Source organism: Nomascus leucogenys, chromosome 22a, assembly GCF_006542625.1.
Source record: "Nomascus leucogenys isolate Asia chromosome 22a, Asia_NLE_v1, whole genome shotgun sequence".
In the NCBI taxonomy this organism is placed as follows: Eukaryota; Metazoa; Chordata; class Mammalia; order Primates; family Hylobatidae; genus Nomascus; species Nomascus leucogenys.
The window spans coordinates 132,541,444-132,565,399 of NC_044402.1; the positions used below are offsets into that span (position 1 = coordinate 132,541,444).

General features: G+C 41.8%; 1 protein-coding gene across 2 annotated transcripts in view; it reads left to right on the forward strand.

Annotated features, from left to right (window-relative positions):
* Positions 1 to 594: 594 nt before the first annotated feature.
* DIS3L2 (DIS3 like 3'-5' exoribonuclease 2) overlaps positions 595 to 23,956 on the forward strand; it is a 371,835-nt gene continuing 348,473 nt past the window's right edge. Inside the window, exon 1 of one of the 2 annotated variants that reach the window (XM_030802727.1) lies at positions 595 to 777. The gene's annotated coding sequence lies outside the window, so the exon portion shown is untranslated. Of the gene's footprint in view, positions 778 to 2,677; positions 2,697 to 23,956 lie in introns of those variants that run through there. The other variant, XM_030802728.1, reaches the window with a different exon arrangement.

A 23,956-nucleotide genomic window follows, 5' to 3' on the forward strand; every position in this document is an offset into this window, starting at 1 on the left:
TCTCCTCTCCACACGCTTCCCTGGGCGGGCCACACTGAACTGTCGGGGGCTTTCTCAACTGCGCTTCCTCTCTCACCTGAAACCCTCTTCCCTACCCTTTCTACTAGGTCGACGGCTCCATCATGAGCTGCTCCCCACCCATGTCTGGGTGGGCCCCCTGGACAGGCTCCCTAGTCTCCTTTCCTTCGATCATCCCCGTGTGCGGGACGTCATCTGTTTGCTCTGCCATCAGCCTCGCATCCTGAGGGCAGGGACCATGCAGGGGTTGTCCATCTCTGTATCCCCAGTGCCAGCACTGCACCTCGCCCCAAGCAGTTGTCCAATAAATGGGCAGTGAGTAAATGAAAGAATGAGCAAAGCCTTGTAACAGGAAAGGGGCCGGCGGCGTCTGCCGTGCAAGACCTGGCCCAGTGGAGCAGAGCCTGGAGGTTCAGGAGCTGGGTCTGGAAGGCTCCTGCCGGTGGGAGAGGGGCCCGGAGCCAGCCGGCGCCTGGCACAAGGCGTCTCAGAGGCCGCCCACTGGGAGCCAACCGTTGCAGCCAGTTGTGCCCGCGAGCGAGGCCGGAGAAGGCGTGGCGGCCCCTGGCCTGGCCATTTCGCCCTTGTCGCAGCCGAACCGCCGACTACGAGCTCCTGCACCGCGCACACGCCCCCCGCGCTTAGCTCTCGGCCTCGCCCGGCCACCGTCGCTCTCTAGAACGCCGCGCCCGTGACCCGGAAGAGCATTCTCCTTAGCAACTGCGGGACTGCGGCGGCGCCGGCCTCCGGGGAGAAACGGTGAGGCCCTCACTCGCCTACCCCCTGCACCGCCTAGTGCTGCACGACCCCCTCGGGACCGACCCGGGGTCTGGCCTCTGGGGGGCTCCGCGGCGCTTCGCCAGGCACCTGCGGTGGCGGCCCGGGACGAGCGTCTTCCGCCTCTGGCGTTGCTCCGCGCCCCACGCGTCTTCCCTGTCCCGCATCTCCCTCAATGCCCCCAGCTCCCCACTCTCCGCTCCTGACCGACCCGGCCTCCCAGGCCGCTCTTATAGCGCCGGGGCCCTTGTAGCTTAGGATGGTGTGAGGGGAGCGAGACCAGAATTAGACCTGTTGCTGTAAAGAGGACGCCTTCCGAGGCTCGGGTCACCTGTGGACGCGTTCTCAAGGGTCTTGATCGAGATGTTCAGCACTGGCAGGGATGGGGAGCCTCGGGAATCTTGAAGGGCAGCCGCTTAATTACAACATGTTCTTGACGTTTGCGCTTTCCACAGTGATACACTTTATCTGCTTTATTGATCATAGAGACTCTTATTTTTTAAATAAACTTTTATTTTAGATATGGGGGATACGCATGCAGGTTAGTCACATGGGTATATTGCACCCAGGTATTGAGCATAGAACCCAGTAGGTAGTTTTTCAACCCACATCCCCCATCTCTCCCCTCCTTCCAGTAGTCTACAGTGTCTACCGTTCCCATGTTTTTTTTTTTTGTTGTTTTGTTTTTTTGAGATGGAGTCGCATTCTGTCGCCCAGGCTGGAGTGCGGTGGCGCGATGTCGGCTCACTGCAAGCTCCGCCTCCCGAGTTCGCGCCATTCTCCTGCCTCAGCTTCCCGAGTAGCGGGGACTAGAGGCGCCCGCCACCATGCCCGGCTAATTTTTTTTGTATTTTTAGTAGAGACGGGGTTTCACCATGTTAGCCAGGATGGTCTCGATCTGTTGACCTCGTGATCCGCCCGCCTCGGCCTCCCAAAGTGCTAGGATTACAGGTGTGAGCCACCGCGCCCGGCCGACTGTTCCCATGTTTATGTCCATGTGCGCTCAATGTTTCTACTCCCACTTATAAGTCTGCTCAATGTTTAGCTCCCACTTATAAGTGAGAACGTGTGGTATTTAATTTTCTGTTCTTGTGCTAATTCGTTTAGGATTATGGCCTCCAGCTCCATCTGTGTTGCTGTAAAGGACGTGATATCTTCCTTTTTTGTGGCTGCATAGTATTCCATCGTGTACATCCACATTTTTTTTGTCCAGTCCACCATTGATGGTCACGGTTGGTTCCGTGTCTTTGCTGTTGTGAATAGCTCAGCCATGAACATACAAGTGCGTATGTCTTTTTGGTATAATGGTCTGTTTTCCTTTGGTTATATACCCAGCAATCCCATTGCTGGGTGAAATGGTGGCTCTTTAAGTTCTTTGAGAAATCTCCAAACAGCTTTCCACAGTGGCTGAACTAATTTACATTCCCACCAACAGTGTATAAGTGTTCCCTTTCCAACAGAGCCTAATGAGGATCTGTTGTTTTTTGACTTTTTTGATAATAGCGATTCTGACTGGTGTGAGATGGTATTTCATTGTGGTTTTGATTGGCATTTCTCTGATAATTAGTCATGATCATGTTTTCCATGTATTTGTTGGCTGCTTGTAAGTCGTGGTCTTTTTTTTTTGTATTTCTTCTGAGAAGTGTTCATGTCCTTTGGCCATTTTTAAAAATGGGCTTATTTGTTTTTTGCTTGTTGATTTAAGTTCCATAGGGATTCTGGATATTGGACCTTTGTCAGATGCATAGTTTGTGAATATTCTCTCCCATTTTGTAGGTTGTCTGTTTAATCTGTTGATAATTTCTTTGGCTGTGTGGAAGCTCTAGTTTAATTAGTTCCAACTTGTCAATTTTTGTTTTTGCTGCAGTTGCTTATGGGGACTTAGCCGAAAATTTGCCAAGGTCAGTGTCAAGAAGTGTATTTCCTGGGTTTTCTTCTAGGATTTTTATAGCTTGAGGTCTTTTATTTTGAGACAGGGTCTCACTGTCACCCAGGCTGGAGTGCAGTGGCGTGACTGCAGCTCACTGCAGCCTCCATTTCCCAGGCTCAAGTGATCCTCCCACCTCAGCCTCCTGAGTAGCTGAGACTACGGGTGCGCACTACCACGTTTGGCTAATTTTTGTATTTTTTGTGGAGATGTGGTTCTACCATGTTGTCCAGGCTGGTCTCTGACTCCTAGGCTCAAAAGATCTGCCTGCCTCAGTTGCCCAAAGTGCTGGAATTACAGGCATGAGCTACTGTGCCTGAGGTCTTTGCATTTAAATCTTTAACCCATTATGTATATCGTGAAATATATACCGTTTTATATCTTATGCATATGGCTAGTTAGTTATCGCAGCACCAGTTATTGAATAGGGAGTCCCTTCCCCATTGCTTGTTTTTTTGTCAGTTTGTTGAAGATCAGATGGTTGTAGGTGTGTGGCTTTATTTCTGAGTTTTCTGTTCTGTTCCATTGTTCTATAGGTGTGAGACTCATTTAATTGTACATCTTGAACTGATCCTTTTCTGGGGAATTTGCTTCCCAGTTGTGAGTGAGCTGTGGTTAGTATATTCTGTAGCTTAGATTTTGTGTCTTGCTAGTTTTCTGCAGAAGGAAATCTTCCTGGGACTGACTAGGTTTGAGGTTTGAGAAATATTTCAAGTGAAATTTGCTACATTGAAGAAAGTAGGAGCAGGTGTTGTTAATAGCATGGACTTACACTTCAGAAGACACTATGGCACTGGAAAACCTCCCCTGATGTGAGTTTGAATGAGTGATACTAAGAAAACTGTAAGCCTTATTTGAACATGGTCGGATAACGACTTTATTTTTAATCTGATGATGATGGAGCTAAAACTGAAGCATGTGAACCGTTTTTGGAAATGACATTATTTGGGAATAAAATGTGGGAGTTTCTATATCAAAATTCATTTAAAACTATAATTTCGTTCCAATTTAATAAATATTAAGCATCTACAGCATTATACACTTCAAAGGATATAAAAGAAATAAAAATGCACACATGAAATTATTAGGAAAGCAATAAAATGGACATTTGTTTAAATGCAAAATATGTGGGTACAGATATTAAGTGCTGTAGTAGGTCAGAGGGTGGAGAAATCATTTATGGATTAAATGAGACTTGATTTGTCTCTAAAGTACAGATATAATTTGTATTTGTATTGGAGAGGACAGGAAGTCCTAATTCCTTTCCTTATATTCTTAAGAGTTTGGGAAATAGTTCCATGTGGCATTTTGAAGTTCTTATTTAATGCTTCCAGGTCACTTGATTTGTGATCTATTTCTTTCAAATAGTCTTAGTACAAATCTATATGGCATTTTTCCTGTTTGAGATCTAAAATAGTGAAGCTACTAGCTGAGGGCTTTGCCACTTAGAGTTTCTTTGCTTCTGCATTTGGTGTTAGGTTTATATGAAACACCACAGTTTAAGTATAGTTACTGTTTCATTCATACTCAAGAGTCTTGTGAAATGTTGCTCTTTTTTATTTGACTGGTATTTCCGAAGTGCTTCCTATGTAGCAGCAGTGGTATCAGGAATTACCAAAAACAAATTTTTCAAATAATATCAAAAATAATATTTGAGTGCTTACTTGGTACTAGGCACTATGCTTGGCCTTGGAGATGGGGGAGAGTGAATGCACATATGATCTCTGTCCTCAGCAGATGATACTCAAATAATCACCCAAATGCAAAACTATGGCTGTGACAAGTGTTTTAGAGAAATCACCGAAATGACATTTTAACTGATGTCTACAAGATGCACAGGAAGAGAACAGTGCTCTAGTCAAAGCAGACCCTCTGATGCCACGTCCATGTTGCCCTGGCTGGAGTGCAGTGGTGAGATCACGGCTTACTGTGGCCTTGACCTTCTGGGCTCAAGCGATCCTCCTGCTTCAGCCTCCCAAAGTTCTGGGATTATAGATGTGGGCCACCATGCCCAGCCTGTCCTTTTATTTTATCCTTCAAAAAGTTTTTGTTTTATAGAAGAAGTTTCATGAAACGAAATACTACTGAGCATGAGTAAAAGTAAAACTGGGCCTGGAATGAGTGGATAGATTCCTCTGAGGTCTGGCCATCGATACCATTTTTGGTGATGTCAGGGAGGTGGAGACTTGACCAGAATTATTATTCTTTTTTTTTTTTTTTTTGAGACGGAGACTTACTCTGTTGCCCAGGCTAGAGTGCAGTGGCATGATCTCAGCTCACTGCAACCTCCGCCTTGTGGGCTCAAGCGATTCTCCAACCTCAGCCTCCTGAGTAGCTGGGACTACAAGCTCACGCCACCGCACCTGGCTAATTTTTTGTATTTTAAGTAGAGACGGGGTTTCACCATGTTGGCCAGGCTGGTCTCAAACTCCTGACCTCAAGCAATCCACCCGCCTTGGCCTCCCAAAGTGCTGGGATTACAGACGTGAGCCACTGCGCCTGGCCTTTTTGAGACAGAATCTCACTCTGCTGCCCAGGCTGGAGTGCAGTAGTGTGATAATAGCTCACTGTAACCTTGAACTCCCAGGCTCGAGTGATCTTCCCACCTGAGCCTCTTGGCTAGCTGGGTCTACAGGCATGAGCCACCATGCCCAGCTAGTTAAAAAACATTTTTATTTTTATTTTTTGTGGAGACAGAGTCTTGCTATGTTGCTCAGGCTTGTCTGAAACTCTTGGCCTCAATTGATCCTCCTGCCTCAGCCTCTCAATTATTGGAGTTACAGGCATGAATCACCGTGCTTGTCCCAGAAATCTTGTTGTCTTTATTAAACTTAGAGTGGTGGTGGAATGGCAGAAGATGCTCCTTTTTGTCATGTAACATGAAGTAGAAGGATTTGATGGGTTTTTTGTATAGAAGGTATTTTATTTGGAACCATAGCAAGAACTTGATGCCTTAGTTATTATGTGACCAGTTATGTTGAGGCAAGACTTGATGAAGTTTAGTCAACTGTTAGTCCACCTACTTTTGATGTCTTTCTTGTCCTGATAACAGGCTGCCTCTGGGATGTACTAATGATGACAGATGAGACACTGGTCACACTGGTAGGAAGGGACTTCATGTGGTGCAAAGTACCTTGAAATTATCTCTGATGAAGTCATGAGGGGAGAAGGGCTGATGAAGTACCCTGCCCTCAGTAAAGTATTGGTGGAGTGTCTGGTAGACACTGAGAGATGTGATCCAAACCGGGAGGAGGCAGGAAGTTATATAATGCTAATTGAAGAATTCTGCATTATAAGTTCCTTTTTGGTCCTCCTCTAATGAGATTGGATTGTTTCTATTTCCCATTAGGCTTTGATGAGGAAAAGTTTGTGGTGATTATCTAGATGTTGAGGGATTCGAGAGAAGCCCCAAACATTTCTGTTTAACTTCATTTTTTTAGAGACCAGCTTTCCACATGGGAAATAGTTGCCTCTTTCTCTGATGTCTGCCACGGTTAGCTTTAATCACTTTTAAAAGGTTGAATGCAAAACTCTAGCAACAGTTATACCAAGAAGGAGCTATTATTATTTTTGTTTAATCCTTTTACTTATGGCACAGTATTAAACAAGGTCAGAAATTTACATGTTTCTTTTTAATTTTAGTTAAATTTTGTAAATGAAAAAAGAATTGTTCTAAGATTTTTTTTGTTGAAATAATGCATTTATTTTCTTTATGTTTTACTGAATTTTTGCCAGTTCAAATCAGTCTTTCATAATAGTTTGCAAGTAAAGATGCCTTATAAGTTTTATGGCTGAAATATGTCTTATTAACAAAAAACAATTTTTAATAAATGAATTAGGGCCCAATTTGTGTTGTGTAGGATTATTATTGGTTAAGACCATATTTTTAAAGCTGATTTATTGAGCTATAGTTGACAGGTTATAAACTCTAAAGTGTACAATTTGTTAAGTTTTGACATATGTGTGTACTTATAAGACTATCATCACAAACAGGACACTGACCATAGCTATTATGCCCGAAGCTGTTTTCATACCCCTGGCTCCCTGATCCCTATCCCAGATAACTGATTTTTTTTTTTTTTTGAGGTGGAGTCTTGCTCTGTTGCCTAGGCTGGAGTGCAGTGGCATGATCTTGGCTCACTGCAAGCTCTGCCTCCTGGGATCACACCATTCTCCTGCCTCAGTCTCCCCAGTAGCTGGGACTACAGGCACCCGCCACCATGCCCGGCTAATTTTTGTATTTGGAGTAGAGATGGGGTTTCATCGTGTTAGCCAGGATGGTCTCAATCTCCTGACCTTGTCATCCGCTCGCCTCAGCCTCCCAAAGTGCGGGATTACAGGCGTGAGCCGCTGCGCCTGGCCTAACTGATGTTTTTATCACTGTACATTAACTTTCATTTCCTAGAATTTCCTCTTATTTTATATAAACGGAACCACACAATATGTAGTTATCCTTCTTTCACTCAGCATAATTGAGAGTCATTCCTGTTGTTAAGTGCATCAGTAGCTGATTCCTCTTTATTGCCGAGTAATATTGCATCTTACGGATGTACCTCAATTTATTAATACATTTACCTACCAATGGACATGTTGGTTGTTCCCAGTTTTAGTTATTAACAAATAAGGCTTCTATAAAAATTTGTTTACAAGGCTTTGTATGGACATATATTTTTATTCCTCTTGGTTAAATACCTAGGAGTAGAATGGCTGGATCATATAATAGGTATATGCTTAACCTTTAAGGAAACTGTCAATGTTTAGTTATCCCTAAGTATTTAATGGTTTGTGATGCTATTTGATATGGTTTGGTTTTAGGTCCCACCCAAATTTCATATTGAATTGTAATCCCCACGTGTTGAGGGAGGGAAGTAACTGGATTATGGGGCTGGTTTCCCCCATGCGGTTCTTGTAATAGTGAATTCTCACAAGATCTGATGGTTTCATAAATGGTAGTTTTTTCTGTGTTCTTACATGCTCTCTCACTTGCCTGCCGCCACCGTGTAAGACATGCCTGTTTCCTCTTTCACCATGATTATGTTTCCTGAGTCTTTCCCAGCCATGTGGAACTGAGTCAATTAACCCTCTCTCCTTTATAAATTACCCAGTCTTGGGTATTTCTTTATATCTGTGTGAAAATGGACTAATACACTATTAAAATTATATTTTTAAAATTTATATTTCTGATTGCCACTAGTATATAGAAATATGATTGATTTTTTTACATTAATCTTCCCTGTCAGTCTGGCTAAGCTCACTTAGTTCTTATTAGTCCTAGACCTTTTTTTTTTTTTTTTTTGAGATGGAGTCTTGCTCTGTTGCCCAGGTAGGAGTGCAGTGGCACAATCTTGGCTCACTGCAACGTCTACCTCCCAGGTTCAAGCAATTCTTCTGCTTCAGCCTCCTGAGTAGCTGGGATTACAGGTGTGTGCCACCACGCCCGGCTAATTTTTGTATTTTCAGTAGAGATGGGGTTTCACCATGTTGGCCAGGCCGGCCTCAAACTCCTGATCTCAAATAATCTGTCCGCCTCGGCCTCCCAAAGTGCTGGGATTACAGGCGTGAACCACTGCGCCTGGCGTCCTAGAGCTTTTTAATAGATTCCATTAGATTTTCTATGTAAAGATTATGTCATCTGTGAATACAGTTTTAATTCTTCCTTTCCAGGCTTTTATTTCTTTTTCTTATTGCACTGGCTACAATCCCCAAGTACAATGTTAAATAGAGACGGTGAGAGCAGATTACTTGTCTTGTTTCTTATGGAGAAAGCATTTAGTCTTTCACCATTTGTGATGCATTTTATCACTGGAGAAGTTTTCTTCTATTTCTAGTTTACTGAGATTTTTTTTTTTTCAAGAATGAACATTGGATTTTGTTAAGTGCTTTTTCTGAATCTACTGAGATGATCATATGATTTTTTTTTTTTTTTCGAGACAGGGTCTTGCTCTGTTTTCCAGGCTGGAATGCAGTGGCATGACTGTGGTTCACAGTAGCCTTGACCTCTGGGGCTCAAGCAGTCCTCCCAAGTAGCTGGGACTACAGACATACTACACCTGGCTGATTTTTATTTGTTTTTTCAGTAGAGATGAGGTCTTGTTATGTGGTTGAGGCTGGTCTTTAACTCCTGAGCACAAGCAGTCCTCCCACTGTCACCTCTTAAAGTGTTGGGATTACAGGTGTGAGCCACTGCACCCAGCCACTTTTCATTCGTTAATATGGTGAAATATTACATCAATTTTCAAATATAGCCATTTGTTGCCTAGCAGTGGGGATGCATTCTGAGAAATGCATTGTTAGGTAATTTTGTTGTGCAAACCTCATAGAGTATACTTTCACAAACCTAGATGTTGTAGCCTACTACACACCTAGGCTATATGGTATAGTCTGTGGCGCTTAGGCTACAAACCTGTACAGCATGTGACTGTATATAATACCATAGGCAATTGTAATATAATGCTAAGTATTTATGTATCTAGATGCATCTATACATAGAAAAGGTACAGTAAAAATACAATATAAAAGATAAAAAATGGTACACCTGTATAGGGCATTTACCATGAATGGAACTTGCAGGCTTGGAAGTTGCTTGGGTGAGTCAGTGAGTGAGTGGTGAATGAATGTGAAGGCCGAGGACATTACTGTGCACTACTATAGACTTTACAAACACTGTACACTGAAGCTATACTGAATTTATAGAAAACATTTTTCTTTCTTCAATAATAACCTTAGCTTACTCTGACTTTTTTTACTTTATAAACTTTAATTTTTTAATCATATTTTGATTCTTATAATAATACTTAGCTTAAAACACAAACACATTGTACAGCTGTACAAAAATACTCTATGTCCTTATTCTATAACCTTTTTTCTATTTTTTTCTTTTTAAAATTTTTTGTTAAAAACTAAGACACAAACACACACATTAGCCTAGGCCTACATAGAGTCAGGATCATCAGTATCACTCTCTTCCACCTCAACATCTTGTCCCACTGGAAGATCTTCAGGGGCAGTAACATGCGTGGAGCTGTCATTTCCAGTAACAGTGCCTTCTTCTGGATACCTTTTGAGGGACCTGCTTGAGGCTGTTTTACAGTTAACATTTTCCAGTTAAATTACTTATTTTATTTCCAAATTTTACTTTAGGTTTGGAGGTGTGTGTGCAGGTTTGTTACATGGGTAAATTGTGTATTGTCGGGGTTTGGTATACAGATTATTCTGTCATTTTTTTTTTTGAGATGGAGTCTCGCTCTGTCGCCATGCTGGAGTGCAGTGGTGTGATCTGGCTCACTGCAACCTCTGCCTCTCCGGTTCAAGTGATTCTTCTGCTTCAGCCTCCCGAGTAGCTGGGACTACAGGTGCGTGCCACCACGCCTGGCTCATTTTTTGTTTTTTTTTTGAAACGGAGTCTTGCACTCTCGCCCAGGCTGGAGTGCAGTGGCGCCATCTCGGTTCACTACAAGCTCCGCCTCCCAGGTTCACACCATTATCCTGCCTCAGCCTCCTGAGTAGCTGGAACTACAGGCGCCTGCCATTACGCCCGGCTAATTTTTTGTATTTTTAGTAGAGACGGGGTTTCACCGTGTTAGCCAGGATGGGCTGGATCTCCTGACGTTGTGATCCACCCGCCTTGGCCTCCCAAAGTGCTGGGATTACAGGCGTGAGCCTCTGTGCCCTGCCCATTTTTTGTATTTTTAGTAGAGATGGCGTTTCACCGTGTTGGCCAGGATGGTCTCAAACTCCAGACCTCATGATCTGCCCACCTCGGCCTCCCGAAGTGCTGGGATTACAGGTGTAAGCAACCACGCCCGGCTCATCTTTTTTAAATAAGTAGGAGTGGCCAGGCATGGTGGCTTACGCCTGTAATCCTAGCACTTTGGGAGGCCGAGGCGGTTGGATCACAATATCAAGAGATTGAGACCATCCTGGCCAACACAGTGAAACCCCGTCTCTACTAAAAATACAAAAATTAGCTGGGTGTGGTGGTGCGCACTTGTAATCCCAGCTACTTGGGAGGCTGAGGCAGGAGAATTGCTTGAACCCGGGAGGTGGAGGTTGCAGTGAGCTGAGATTGCCCCACTGCACTCCAGCTTGGCTACAGAGTGAGACTCGGTCTCAAAAAAAATAAAAAATAAATAAATAAATAAAAAAGGAGTATACTCTAAAATAATGATAAAAGTATGGTAAATACATAAAGCAGTAACATAGCCACTTATTATCAAGTATTGTGTACTGTATGTAATTGTATGTGCTATACTTTTATATGACTGGCAGCACAGTAGACTTGTTTACACCAGCATCAACACAAACACATGACTAGTGGGTTGTGCTACAATGTTGGGATGGCTGTACTGTCAGCAGGTGATAGGAATTTTTCAGCTTCCCTATAATCTTATGGGACCACCATAGCATATATGTCTGTCATTGACTGAAATGTCATTATGGAATGCATGACTGTATTAAAAGTAACCTTTCTTTTTTCTTTTTGAGATGGAGTCTTGCTCTGTCACCTAGGCTGGAGTGCAGTGGCGCAATCTCAGCTCACTGCAACCTTTGCCTCCTGGGTTCAAGCGATTTTCCTGCCTCAGCCTCCCGAGTAGCTGGAACTACAGGTGTGTGCCACCATGCCTGGCTAATTTTTCTATTTTTAGTAGAGGTGAGGTTTTACCATGTTGCCCAGGCTGGTCTCAAATTCCTGAGCTCAGGTGATCTGCCCACCTTGGCCTTTCAAAGTGCTGGGATTACAGGTGTGCACCACCATGCCTGGTCCTAAAAGTAACCTTTCATTTCTGGGATAAACCCCACTTGATTCTGCCATATTCTTATTCTATTTATATATTGTTGCAGTTGATTTCCTAAAATCTTGTTTAAAAAAATTTGCATTTCTGTTTATGAATGATACTGGTTTGAAATGTGTTTTGTAATATCTTTGTTTTTGATACCAGGGTAATGCTGGAAATCTTGAATGAGTTGGAAAATGTTCCTTTTCTTCAGTTTTCTGGAACAATTTGCATAGAACTGGTATAGTTTCCTTAAACGTTCAGTGGAATTTACCAGTGAATCCATCTGGTCTCAGGTTGTCTTTGTGGAAAAGTTTTTTTTTTTTTTTTCCTTTGAGATGGAGTCTCACTCTGTCGCCCAGGCTGGAGTGCAGTGGCGCGATCTCTGCTCACTGCAAACTCCACCTCCTGGGTTCACGCCATTCTCCTGCCTCAGCCTCCCGAGTAGCTGGGACTACAGGCGTCCGCCACCACGCCCAGCTAATATTTTTTATATTTTTAGTAGAGACGGGGTTTCACCGTGTTAGCCAGGATGGTCTCGATCTCCTGACCTCGTGACCCGCCCACCTTGGCCTCCCAAAGTGCTGGGATTACAGGCCTGAGCCACTGTGCCCAGCCGTGGAAAAGTGTTTAACTGCAAATTCAATTTCTTTATGCCATATAAGGCTATTAAAGTTATCTATTACGTGAACGAGCTTAACACACTTTTCAGAAGATCCATATATATATATATTTACGTGTTTATACACACACACACACACACACACACACGTATATATTTTTGTAAAAGCCTTGAAAGAAAGAGGGAATCAAACAAAATACATAGAAACAAATGAGCTGGACATACAGACTAAGCTGTGATTCACCCAGAACTTAAACAAATCACAAATTTCATAGTTTAATATTGGGGCAGAAGCAGAACAACAGACAATACATTTTCCCACCTCACTAATAAAATATGGGAAGACCTGACTATGAGGGCAGAGATCAAGGCTAAATAAAGCTTTATTTATTTACATTAAAATATAATTTAATTTTTATAGAGACAGGGTCTCACTGTGTTGCCCAGGCTGGTTTTGAACTCCTAGAGCTCAAGGGATCCTCCTGCCTAGACCTCCCAAAGTGTTGGGATTACAGGCGTGAGCCACCATGCCCAGCTGAAAGCTTTAAATCATTGGTGATTATTACAACCTGCAACCCGGGCTACATATGCTGCTGGGAGCTGATTACTCCTATGTCTCACTGCAGCATAGAGTTTAGTTATGGCTTCTCCCCACAATATTGTGAGTTTAGTGTGGAGAACTGCAAAGAAAAACAAAAGAAACCCCAAATAATAATTACAACAAATACTACAACCACAATAATAATAATAAACCCCTAAGGGATGTATGAGCTGGTTTTAAGTAGACCAAGAGATATGGGTTCTGATTTGCATTCATCTCTACAGTAAATAAAACATTGTTTTTAAAAAGGTTCACATGTTCCTAATATAGTTGAAAAATGTATATATATACTTTAACCTTTTTCCTTTCATATGCAAAGATGTTACTTTTCATTATCTCAAGAATATCTTTCTTTGAAGTCTGTGAGGGTGGATTTCAGCCACCAGAAATTGGTGAAGTAGGGAACAAGGGAGTGCGTTTGTCTCTGTGTGCACAAGTCTAAGTAAAAGAGGAGCACATAGGGGCCAAAAAGGGACAGGGGAGGGAAGTTGGAGCAGAAGGACACCTCCCTAGGGGAAGGCAAGAGGCTCTAAGTGCTGGAGCAGAAACATGGGTCCCTGGCAGCAGGTTGGCTGGAATAGCCTCAAGATCTCAGCTGTCAATTTTTTTTTTCAGTCTTTTTTCCTTCTTTGTTTCATTTTGGATAATTTCTCTTGCTACATCTTGAAGTTCCTAATTTTTTTTTTCTGTGGCGTCTAATCTGCTGTTGTCCCATCCAGTGTATTTTTCATCTCAGTTGACATGGTTTTTATCTCTAGAAGTTTAATTTGGGTCTTTTTTTTTTTGTATATCACAGGTCTCTTAACATAGCCAGTCTTTAGCTTCTTGAACATATGGAATATAATTCTTTTTAAAAAAATTTTTTTACATAGCTGTCTCCTCAAATATATGTGTATGTATTTATTTACTTAGGAATGCTGGGATTTGGAGATGTTAGAATCAATAATGCTTATATTTCTTGATTCTAAATGCTATCAGAACATAAAGCAATTCAAATTATAGGTGATAAAAGGATGTATTATAATCTTCTGATCTCTTAGGCTAATAGAATAAACAAATCATCTCTTAAAAATACAGTAAAGTGATACCGTATTCAGAGCAGTAATTACTAATGTTCTTTATTTAGAAAACATACATGCCTTTCAGACTATTCTATCTGTTTGGTTGCTTTCCTTTTATAAAGGAAAGTCTTCAATACAATACAATAATTATTGAAAAATGAGTAGTTTTATTGTTTGTTTCACCATAATTTAACAAATACTTGGGTATAGAGTTGAACTGGTTTATCTACTGTTTATACTTTTGAATGGCATTCAATTAAGGTTAGTTTTAGTAAAGATCTTAGAATCTCAGATGGGACTTTTCAGCTTTAGGAAATTGGAATGTGTCCCTGGGCTATGCCCATGCCAGAGTGCCAAGCTAAAAGAATGTAGGAAACCTCTGACCAGGCCCTTTAGGGGACTGTGCAAAATAATGAGGTCACTAGCATGAAGAACTCTGGACTCTGAAGCAGTTGGAACAGGATTCTATAATTTCTTTCCAATATTATTATTATATATTATATTTCTTTGAGGCTAAGAATCCAGGGAAGGGAAAGCAGAAATGGGGTTGCTCAACTGAGAGGTTAAAAAAAAGATGAGGGATGGGCCAGGCGCCATGGCTCACACCTGTAATCCCAGCACTTTGGGAGGCCGAGGCAGGCGGATCACGAGGTCAGGAGATCGAGACCATCCTGGCTAACATGGTGAAACTCCATCTCTACTAAAAAAATGCAAAAAAATCAGCTGGGCATGTTGGTGGGCACCTGTAGTCCCAGCTACTTGGGAGGCTGAGGCAGGAGAATGGTGTGAACCCAGGAGGCAGAGCTTGCAGTGAGCTGAGATTGCGCCACCGCACTCCAGCCTGGGTGACAGAGCAAGACTCCGTCTCAAAAAAAAAAAAAAGATGAGGGATGAAGGACCAGAAATTAGAAGCAGGAAGAGCAGTCTTGCAAGCTTGAGGGAGTGAGGAGAGGGATGTGGTTAGAGAAACAAAGCTCCCTTTAGAGGCCGTGGAGGTAATGCTGTTCTGGAATACAATTCTAATAACTATTACTTTCCCGTTCTTTATTCTCACATATTTCTGTGTTCTCATTCCCGGTCCTCCTTCCTCTCTCTGTTTCCTACTCTCTTTTTCTCTCCTCTTTTTCTCCTAGACACACACACACACACACACACACACACACACACACACCCCTGTTTAAGAAGTGAATGTGAACATGGAAAGCAGATGACAAGGGAGGTTGGATTGAATTGTGGAGTATTTATTTCAGTTTTTATTTCAATAGTTTTAGGGGTACAAGAGGCTTTCTTTACATGGATGAATTGTATAGTGGCAAAGTGTTGGCTTTTAGTGTACCCATCACCCCAATAGTGTACATTACAACTCTTTTCTATTTAACTACTATATGCTTCTGATCCAGGGAAGGTATCTTTTAAAATTTCCTTTAATTCCCTAATACTGATCCTTCTTGACTTCTCATGGTGTTGCATTCCAATAAACCCATCATAAGTTGAAAATGTCATAGATTGGGCCAGGCGTGGTAGCTCACGCCTGTAATCCTAACACTTTGGGAGGCTGAGGCGGGCAGATTGCCTGAGCTCAGGAGTTCGAGACCAAGCTCAATAACGTGAAACCTGTTTCTACCAAAAATACAAAAAATTAGCTGGGTATGGTGGTGCGTGCCTATAGTCCCAGCTACTTGGGGGGCTGAGGTAGGAGGATCGCTGGAGCATGGGAGGTGGAGGTTGTAGTGAGCCGAAATCACACCCCTGTACTCCAGCCTGGGTGACAAAGTGAGACCCTCTCTAAAAAAAAAAAAAAAAATTACAAATTGAAAATGATTGTAATACACCTAACCTACTGAACATCATAGCTTAGCTTAGCCTACCTTAAATGTGTTCAGGACACTTATGTTAGCCTAAAGTTTGGCAAAATCATTTAACATTAAGCCTTTTTTTTTTTTTTTTTGAGACAGAGTCTTGCTCTGTCGCCCAGGCTGGAGTGCAGTGGCGCGATCTCGGCTCATTGCAAGCTCCGCCTCCCGGGTTCACGCCATTCTCCTGCCTCAGCCTCCCGAGTAGCTGGGACTACAGGCACCCGCCACCATGCCTGGCTAATTTTTGTATTTTTAGTAGAGACGGGGTTTCACCATGTTAGCCAGGATGGTCTTGATCTCTTGACCTCGTGATCCGCCCTCCTCGGCCTCCCACGCCTGGGATTACAGGCGTGAGCCACTGCGCCCGGCCACACAAAGCCCTTTTTAGAATAAAGTGTTGAATACCTCATGTAACTTATTAAATACTGTACTGAAAATGAAAAACTGGTCATAGGGGTCCTTGAAGTACAATTTTACTGAAAGAGTATAGCTTTTGCACCATTGTAAAGTTGAAAAATTGTAAGTTGAACCATCATAAGTTGGGGACCATCTATCTGTATAATCTTATATATAATTAATTCAGAGCTTTATTGATTGATTGATAACGTTTTCATGCTGTAGCACCCTTAGTTCTACTTTATTAGCACTTGTGATTGTATTGTTTATTGTATAAGAAGTCTTAAATCCTGTGTTCATAAAATTCCTTCCAAAGAAGTCAGCATACTTCATGCTAATTAATTTATTGATTGTCTCAGCCTTTGACTTTTACCATACCCAAAGAGTATCCCACTTCCTCAGGCATCCAGGATCCTGCTTCAGCTTAAGGGTCATTGTGTGATCTTGTACTGTGCTAATGAAAGGAACGTTCAGATGATAGTATTGTGGGCAGAGCCCAGGCCTGATTCTCGGGGACTTCGAAACTTCTGGCCAGTAGGAAGGAATACATGTGACACTGTCCTTGAACTCAAAACTACCCACCACATGTAGAATTTGCTCTGACGCTGCAAATACTCAATTGGACTCAGTGTAATATTTGTATCTCAAAGGAATTGAAAGCTGAGATTTCAAACGGGTTTCATGGAATTTTGATCAGTTAGAAAATAATGAAAAAATATCTAGCTGTTAAAATTGCGTCATTCTTCTTGCAATGCTTTTAATTTTGTTACACATATTTTTTGTTTTTATTCTTGAGTTCTGGTCTGAAGTGATTGTCAGTGGTTTGTGTTTGATCAGAAGATCCGTTCCCCTTTCTTGTATCCCTGCCCTACCTCCATGAGTCTCCTTGTGATACAACTTCAGAAGAAAAGATGAAAATTGAGGTTTTTGTTAACTCCTAGCAGGTGATAGAAGGACATGATAGAACCTGGCAGATTTTCAGTGGAAAAGATTGAGTCTAGAATTAAAAGACTATGTTTTTACATGCATTCTGTAGTCTTATTTGTTGGTAATTGAAAAGTTACAAAGTAATGTATGCAAAATACGTGTAAGGACAATGAATACCCAATGTACACAACCACCAGATTAAGAAAACAAAATTATCATTGCCATTGAAGATCTCCATGCCTTTCCCCTTTCTGAGGTAATCTGAATTTTGTGTTTTCTTTATACTTGAACCACATAGTTTGTATCCCTAAACTGTGGTTTAATTTTACATGTTTTTGACACTAATCAAATGGAATCACAGTGCAGATATTTTTATGTGATTTGCTTTTTTCCCGTAACGTGATATGTGGTTGCTTTGGTCAGATTTCGCAAATAATCGTGGGCTGCTTCCACACAGACATATAAGTTTATTTTGTAGTAATTTTCCTTATTCATCTCAGAGAATATGATTTATATGTTTCGGTCTTATGAAAGTAAAAGAGAATGATTTCTGACTGGATAAAAAGAAACCAGTCTCCTTTAAGGCATTCTGTCTCCATGCACTCCACCATCCTCACTCTGGAACCCATTGCAGAGGAGCTCTTTAAGGGGGTGTTAGATTTTTCCTCTTTTACCTTGCCTTGGGCAGGCTGAGACACCTCCTGCTCCTCAAATAGGTGTGACCTAGTGCTTCTTTACCCTGTGTATAAGAATCACCAGGGGAGGGGAGTTTTAAGAATATTCACGCCTGTGTGCAAACACTGACCAATTAAATTAGAATATCTCCTTTACCTACAATTAAATTAGAATATTTCTTTTACCTGTTTTTAAATTTAAAATTTCAATTTTGTTTTAATTGAGTTGCTTCTTTCATATTGATTGTAGCTCTTTACATATTCTATATATTAATCCTTGGACTCTTATGTGTTAGAAATATTTTCTCCTAGTCAATTGATTTGTCTTTATGATTCCTTTTGGCTTACAGAAGTTTTTGATTTTTAAAATTTGAGACTTCATCATTATGACATCTGTATTTTGTGTTTTAACTGAGAATACTTTCTTTACTCCTAGGTTTTAAGCTATTTTTCCTATATTCTTACTGTATTTATAATTTTACTTCCAACATTTAGCACTTTAAGCCACCTACAGTTTATTTATTTATTTATTTTTATTTAATTTATTTTTGTATTTTGAAACAGGGTCTCACTCTGTCACCCAGGCTGGAGTGTAGTAGCATGATCTCAGCTCACTGCAGCCTTGACCTCCTGGGCTCAGGTGATCCTCCCACCTCAGCCTCCAGAGTAGCTAAGTCTACAGGCATTCACCACCATGCCCGGCTAATTTTTGTATATTTTGTAGAGATGGGATTTCACCATGTTGCCCAGGCTGGTCTTGAATTCTTGGGCTCAAGCAGTCCACCTGCCTTGGCCTCCCAAGGCCACTGTGCCTGGCCTGAAGGTTGTCTGTTTATTTATTTATTTATTTATTTAGGGATGGAGTCAGGTTATTTATTTATTTATTTATTTTGGGACAGAGTCTCGCCCTATTGCCAGGCTGGAGTGCAGTGGTGTGATCTTGGCTCACTGCAACCTCTGCCTCCTGGGTTCAAGCGATTCTCCTGCCTCAGCCTCCTGAGTAGCTGGGATTACAGGCACTGCCATCACGCCCGGCTAATTTTTGTATTTTTAGAAAAGACGGAGTTTCACCGTGTTGGCCAGGATGGTCTCAATCTCCTGACCTTGTGATCCGCCCACCTCGGCCTCCCAAAGTGCTGGGATTACAGTCGTGAGCCACCGTGCCCAGCCTATTTTTTACGTGTAGTAAGAATCTAACTTTTCTTCAAACAGATAGCCAGCTGTCCTATTATCATTTGAGTGGTTCTCCCTCCTAGTGATTTGAAATACTTTTAAAATAATTTCCCTAAGGTCTGTTTCTAGACTGTCTGTTTCCTTCTAATGATGTCTTTGCCAATTTCCAGTTGAATATCGTAATCTTTTAATTACTAGTGTGTCATAGGATGTTTTTCAATTTGATAGAGCAAGTCTTTTCTCGTTACTCTTTTGCAAACATTTCTCCTCTATTTTGGGCATTCTTCTATTCTTAAAAATTACTTTGTATCAATGTGAAATTCACATCCCATAATGTTAGCCATTTTAAAGGAAACAGTTGTAGTGAGTGTGACTGGTAGTACTTCCTGTGGTTTTGATTTACATTTTCCTAATGTCTGATGATGTTGAGCATCTTTCCATAAGCTCATTGGCTGTAATTATATCTTCTTTGGAGAAATGCCTGTTCAGATCCTTTGCCCATTTTTTTTTCATTTGATTTTTAAGATAAGCGTGTTAGGCCGGGCGCAGTGGCTCATGCCTGTAATCCCAGTGCTTTGGGAGGCCGAGGTGGGAGGATAATGAGGTCAGGAGTTTGAGACCAGCCTGGCCAATATGGTGAAACCCCATCTCTACTAAAAATACAAAAAATCAGCTGGGTGTGGTGGTGCGCACCTGTAATCCCAGCTACTCGGGAGGCTGAGGCAGGACAATCACATGAACCCAGGAGGCAGAGTTTGCAGTAAGCCGAAATTGCGCCATTGCACTCCAACCTGGGTGACAGAGCAAGACTCCGTCTCGAGAGAAAAAAAAGAAAAAGATAAGCTTGTTAATTTCTATTAAAAGGTCATGATTGGAATTTGTGATCACATTGACTTTTTCAACTCATTTTTAATTGACATCTTTATAGTATTGAGTCTTTTTTGATTAAAAGCAGGGTTTATTTGTTTAGGTCTCTTTTATGTTTTCAAATGATCCTCTTACTTCAGCCTCGTGAATAGCTGGGACCACAGGCATGTGCCACCACGCCTGGCTAATTTTTAAATTTTATTTTTCGAGACAAAGTCTCACTCTGTTGCTCAGGCTGGAGTGCAGTGGTGTGATCTCGGCTCACTGCAACCTCTGCCTCTCAGGTTCAAGTGATTCTTGTGTCTCAGCCTCCTGAGTAGCTGGGATTACAGGAACGTACCACCATGCCTGGCTAATTTTTGTATTTTTAATAGAGATGGGGTTTCACCATGTTGGGCAGGCTAGTCTTGAACTCCTGACCTCAAGTGATCCACCTACCTTGGCCTCCCAAAGAGCTGGGATTATAGGCATGAACCACCGCGGCCAGCCTTCCTTATGTTTTTAAAAATAATTTTAAAATTGAAATTAGATTTCACACCCTACTAGCTTGTGATTTTGGTTGCTACTTAGAATTGATCTTTTTTTTTTCTTTGCATTTTCAAATTTATTATTGTTGGCATATAGGCATGTTATCAATAATATAATTTGTGAGTATGTCCTTTTAGATGTTCTAGATAGTCATTTTATCTGTAAATAATAAGCACATAGTCTCTTTTCGATATTTATTCCTCTTCCTTTTCTGATTATGTTGGCTAGGGCTGCTCCAGCTTCGTGTTGTAGGTCGTGTCTTGTCCTAACTGTAATGGGAACGCCAGTAATGTTATACTGTTAAGTATGATATATATATATATGAGACATATATTTACATATTATATATCATATTTATATACAAATAAGTTAACATATATTTTAATTAAGTGCTTATTAAGTGTCCTGTTTTTTAGATGTTTAATACTAGTTGGTGGCCAGGCGTGGTGGCTCACGCCTGTAATGCCAGCATTTTGGGAGGCTGAGGTGGGTGGATCGCTTGAGTCCAGGAGTTCAAGACCAGCCTGGGCAACATGGAGAAACTCCGTCTCTACTAAAAACACAAAAATTAGCTGGGCATCATGGTGCGTGCCTGTAATCCCAGCTACTCAGGAGGCTGAGGCATGACAGTCGCTTGGAACCTGGGAGGCTGAGGTTGTGGAGCTGAGATTGTGCCACTGCACTCCAGTGTGGGTGACAGAAGTGAGGCTCTGTCTCAAAAAAAAAAAAAAAAAAAAAAAAAAAAAAGAAATATTAGCGTGACAAATTTTGTCATATTCTTTTTGGGACATTTGTTAAGTTCACCTCCCCCTATTGCTATATAGTGAGTTATATTTAATAGACTCTCATAGGATATACTTGCTTGAGTGTGTAATCTTCAATATATTGTGGTGATTCATGTTGTTAATATTTTATTTAGGATTTTTGCATCTGTGTTCATAAATGAGATTGGCCTCTATTCTTTGCTTTCCTTACTTGGCTTTGCAGTCTAGAATACACTTATAGCATGGTAGCAGGTTTTTCATCTTATTCTGTGCTTTGGAATAGTTTACCTAACATGGGAAGCAAGATATTATATTTGTCTTCACATTTGTTTATGAAGTAGTATATATTCAGTACTTACGTATTTCATCTTTTTGCAGTTAAATCTTTCAATCTTTTTATGGTTTTATATTTTATGATAACTTCTTTAATCTGTCAAGTTTAGTGTGAAGTAGATAAAGAATAATGTTGTAATTCATTTCTTTTCCCTGTATAGCTCCACTATTATATTACCATTCAGTGAGAAATCTTTTTTCTGTTGATCTGAAATACCTCCTTTATCATATACTAAATAATTTATACATTTGGATTTGTTTCTTAGTGTTTTATTCAAGCATCTTTTTTTTTTTTTTTTGAAACAGAGTCTCACCCTGTTGTTGCCCAGGCTGGAGTGTAGTGGCCGTATCATGTCTGACTGCAACCTCTGCCTTCTGGGTTCAAGGGATTCTCCTGCCTCAGCCTCCCAAGTAGCTGGGATTACAGGTGCCTGCCACCACACCTGGCTAATTTTTGTATTTTTAGTAGAGACGAGGTTTCTCCGTGTTGGCCAGGCTGGTCTCGAACTCTTAACCTCAGATGATCCACCCACCTCGGCCTTGCAAAGTGCTGGGATTACAGGTGTGAGCCACTGCACCCGGCCTCAAGCATCTTTTAAAGATAATTTTTGGTAAACTCTTTTGAAAACTAGATTGAAAGATAAGTATATTTTTAAGCTGACTTTAATGCATTTTAATTAATCAGGCTTTGCTTTAGTTTCACTGTATGTATTTTACATTCCTCTGCCTTTATTGGAAAAGTTTTTTGAGATCATCGGAGAGGAGTTTTCAGTGAATCTCCTAAGCTTGGTTTTAGTGGTGTATCGATTTACTGAGGCTGCCATAGGAAAGTATCACAAACTGAATGGCTTAAACAATGGAAATTTATTATCTCACAGCTATGAAGGATAAGAGTGTGAGATCAGGGTGTTGGCAGGGCTGGTTCCTCCTAAAGGCTTTGAAGGAGAATCTGTTGCATGTCTCTCTTAGCCTGTGTTGGTGGCTGGTAATCTTTGGCGTGTAAAACAGGGATCCCCAACTGTCCGTGGCCTGATAGGAACTGGGCCACAACAGCAGGGGATGAATGGTGAGCAAGCATTACTGTTTGAGCTCCGCCTCTGTCAGATCAGTGGTGGCATTAGATTCTCACAGGAGTGCGAACCCTGTTGTGAACTGCATGTGAGGGATGTAGGTTATGCGCTCTTTATCAGAATCTAATGCCTGATGCTCGAGGGCTGGGCACGGTGGCTCACACCTGTAATCCCAGCACTTTGGGAGGCCAGGGTGGGCGGATCACAAGGTCAGGAGATCAAGACCATCCTGCCTAACACGGTGAAACGCCGTCTCTGCCAAAAAATACAAAAAATTAGCTGGGCATGGTGGCATGCGCCTGTAGTCCCAGCTACTCAGGAGGCTGAGGCAGGAGAATCGCTTGAACCCGGGAGGTGGAGGTTGCAGTGAGCCGAGATCGCGCCACTGGACTGCAGCCTGGGTGACGGAATGAACCTCCATCTCAAAAAAAAAAAAAAAAAAAAAAAGAGTAACCAATTATACAAATAAATGACCAAGATCGTTTCAAGGAGTGGCAAGTACTGTGAGGGAAATAGAACAGCATGCTGGGCTAGAAAGAGACTGTAGGATATTCATTTAGAGCTTTATTTTTCCACCTCAGTACTGTTGACATTTTGGACTGGATAATGCCTTGTGGAAAAAGGAGGGCTGTCCTGTGTACTGTAGGTTGTTTAGCAGCATCCCTGGCCATTACCCTTTAGAGGCTAATGATACTTTCCCCAGTTGTGACAGCCAAAGATGTCTCCAGACATGGCCAAATGTTCTGGGGTGGGAGTGGGAAGGCAAAATGCCCCAGTTAAGAACTGCATTGCTTTTTAGATTGAGTAGTCAGGGAAGGCTTTGTTTTAGTATCTTTGCAGGAGAGAAACATTTCTTCTCAGTTCAGATAAGAATTTCATAGAACAATGTAATTCTGTGTTCTGCGAAATAGCCAGTTGGATATTTTACCTGACAGGCTGAGATTACAAAATGAAACAGATGTGTTTAGACATTAAAACAGTCCCTCTTGTTTCATAATTTTCTGAGGTGACTTTGCCAAAGTGACCCACACCAGTGCCTTTGTCATTGTGGTTGTGGGTATTTGGAAAGCCATCCCCTGAAAGTATGCATCTAAGGAATGTTAAGAAGAAGCGGTCTGTTCAGTCCACTCATGGAAGCTTAGTACAGTGCTTCTCAGTCTTTAATGAGCATCAGAGCTGCTGCAGGGAGAGCCTGTTAAAACACAGATTCCAGGACCCCACTCCTAGAGACTCTGATTCAGTGGGTCTGTGGTGAGGCCTGGGAGTTTGCAGTTTGAACATGCTCCAGAGTGCTGCTGATGCTGCTGTTCTCTGCGTTGAACAGCACTAACCGTAGAGCTCCATTTAGTTACTTTCAGGGAAGCCCTGACTCAGGCTGGTCATGAGCCATTGGGAGTATGGTTTTCGAGCTGCTTCTCTTCTCTATTCTTTTCTTCGGTCCTTTTTACTTCATTTCAGTCAAACTCAGTAGCTTCCCCCTACGTCATCTATCATAGGAAAAGCCTTTTAAGTGTTGATTGTGTGGGCTGTGATACAACTGAGGTGTCCTAAATTGCAATCAGGTAAGTAATTTGAGATGGTTTCACCT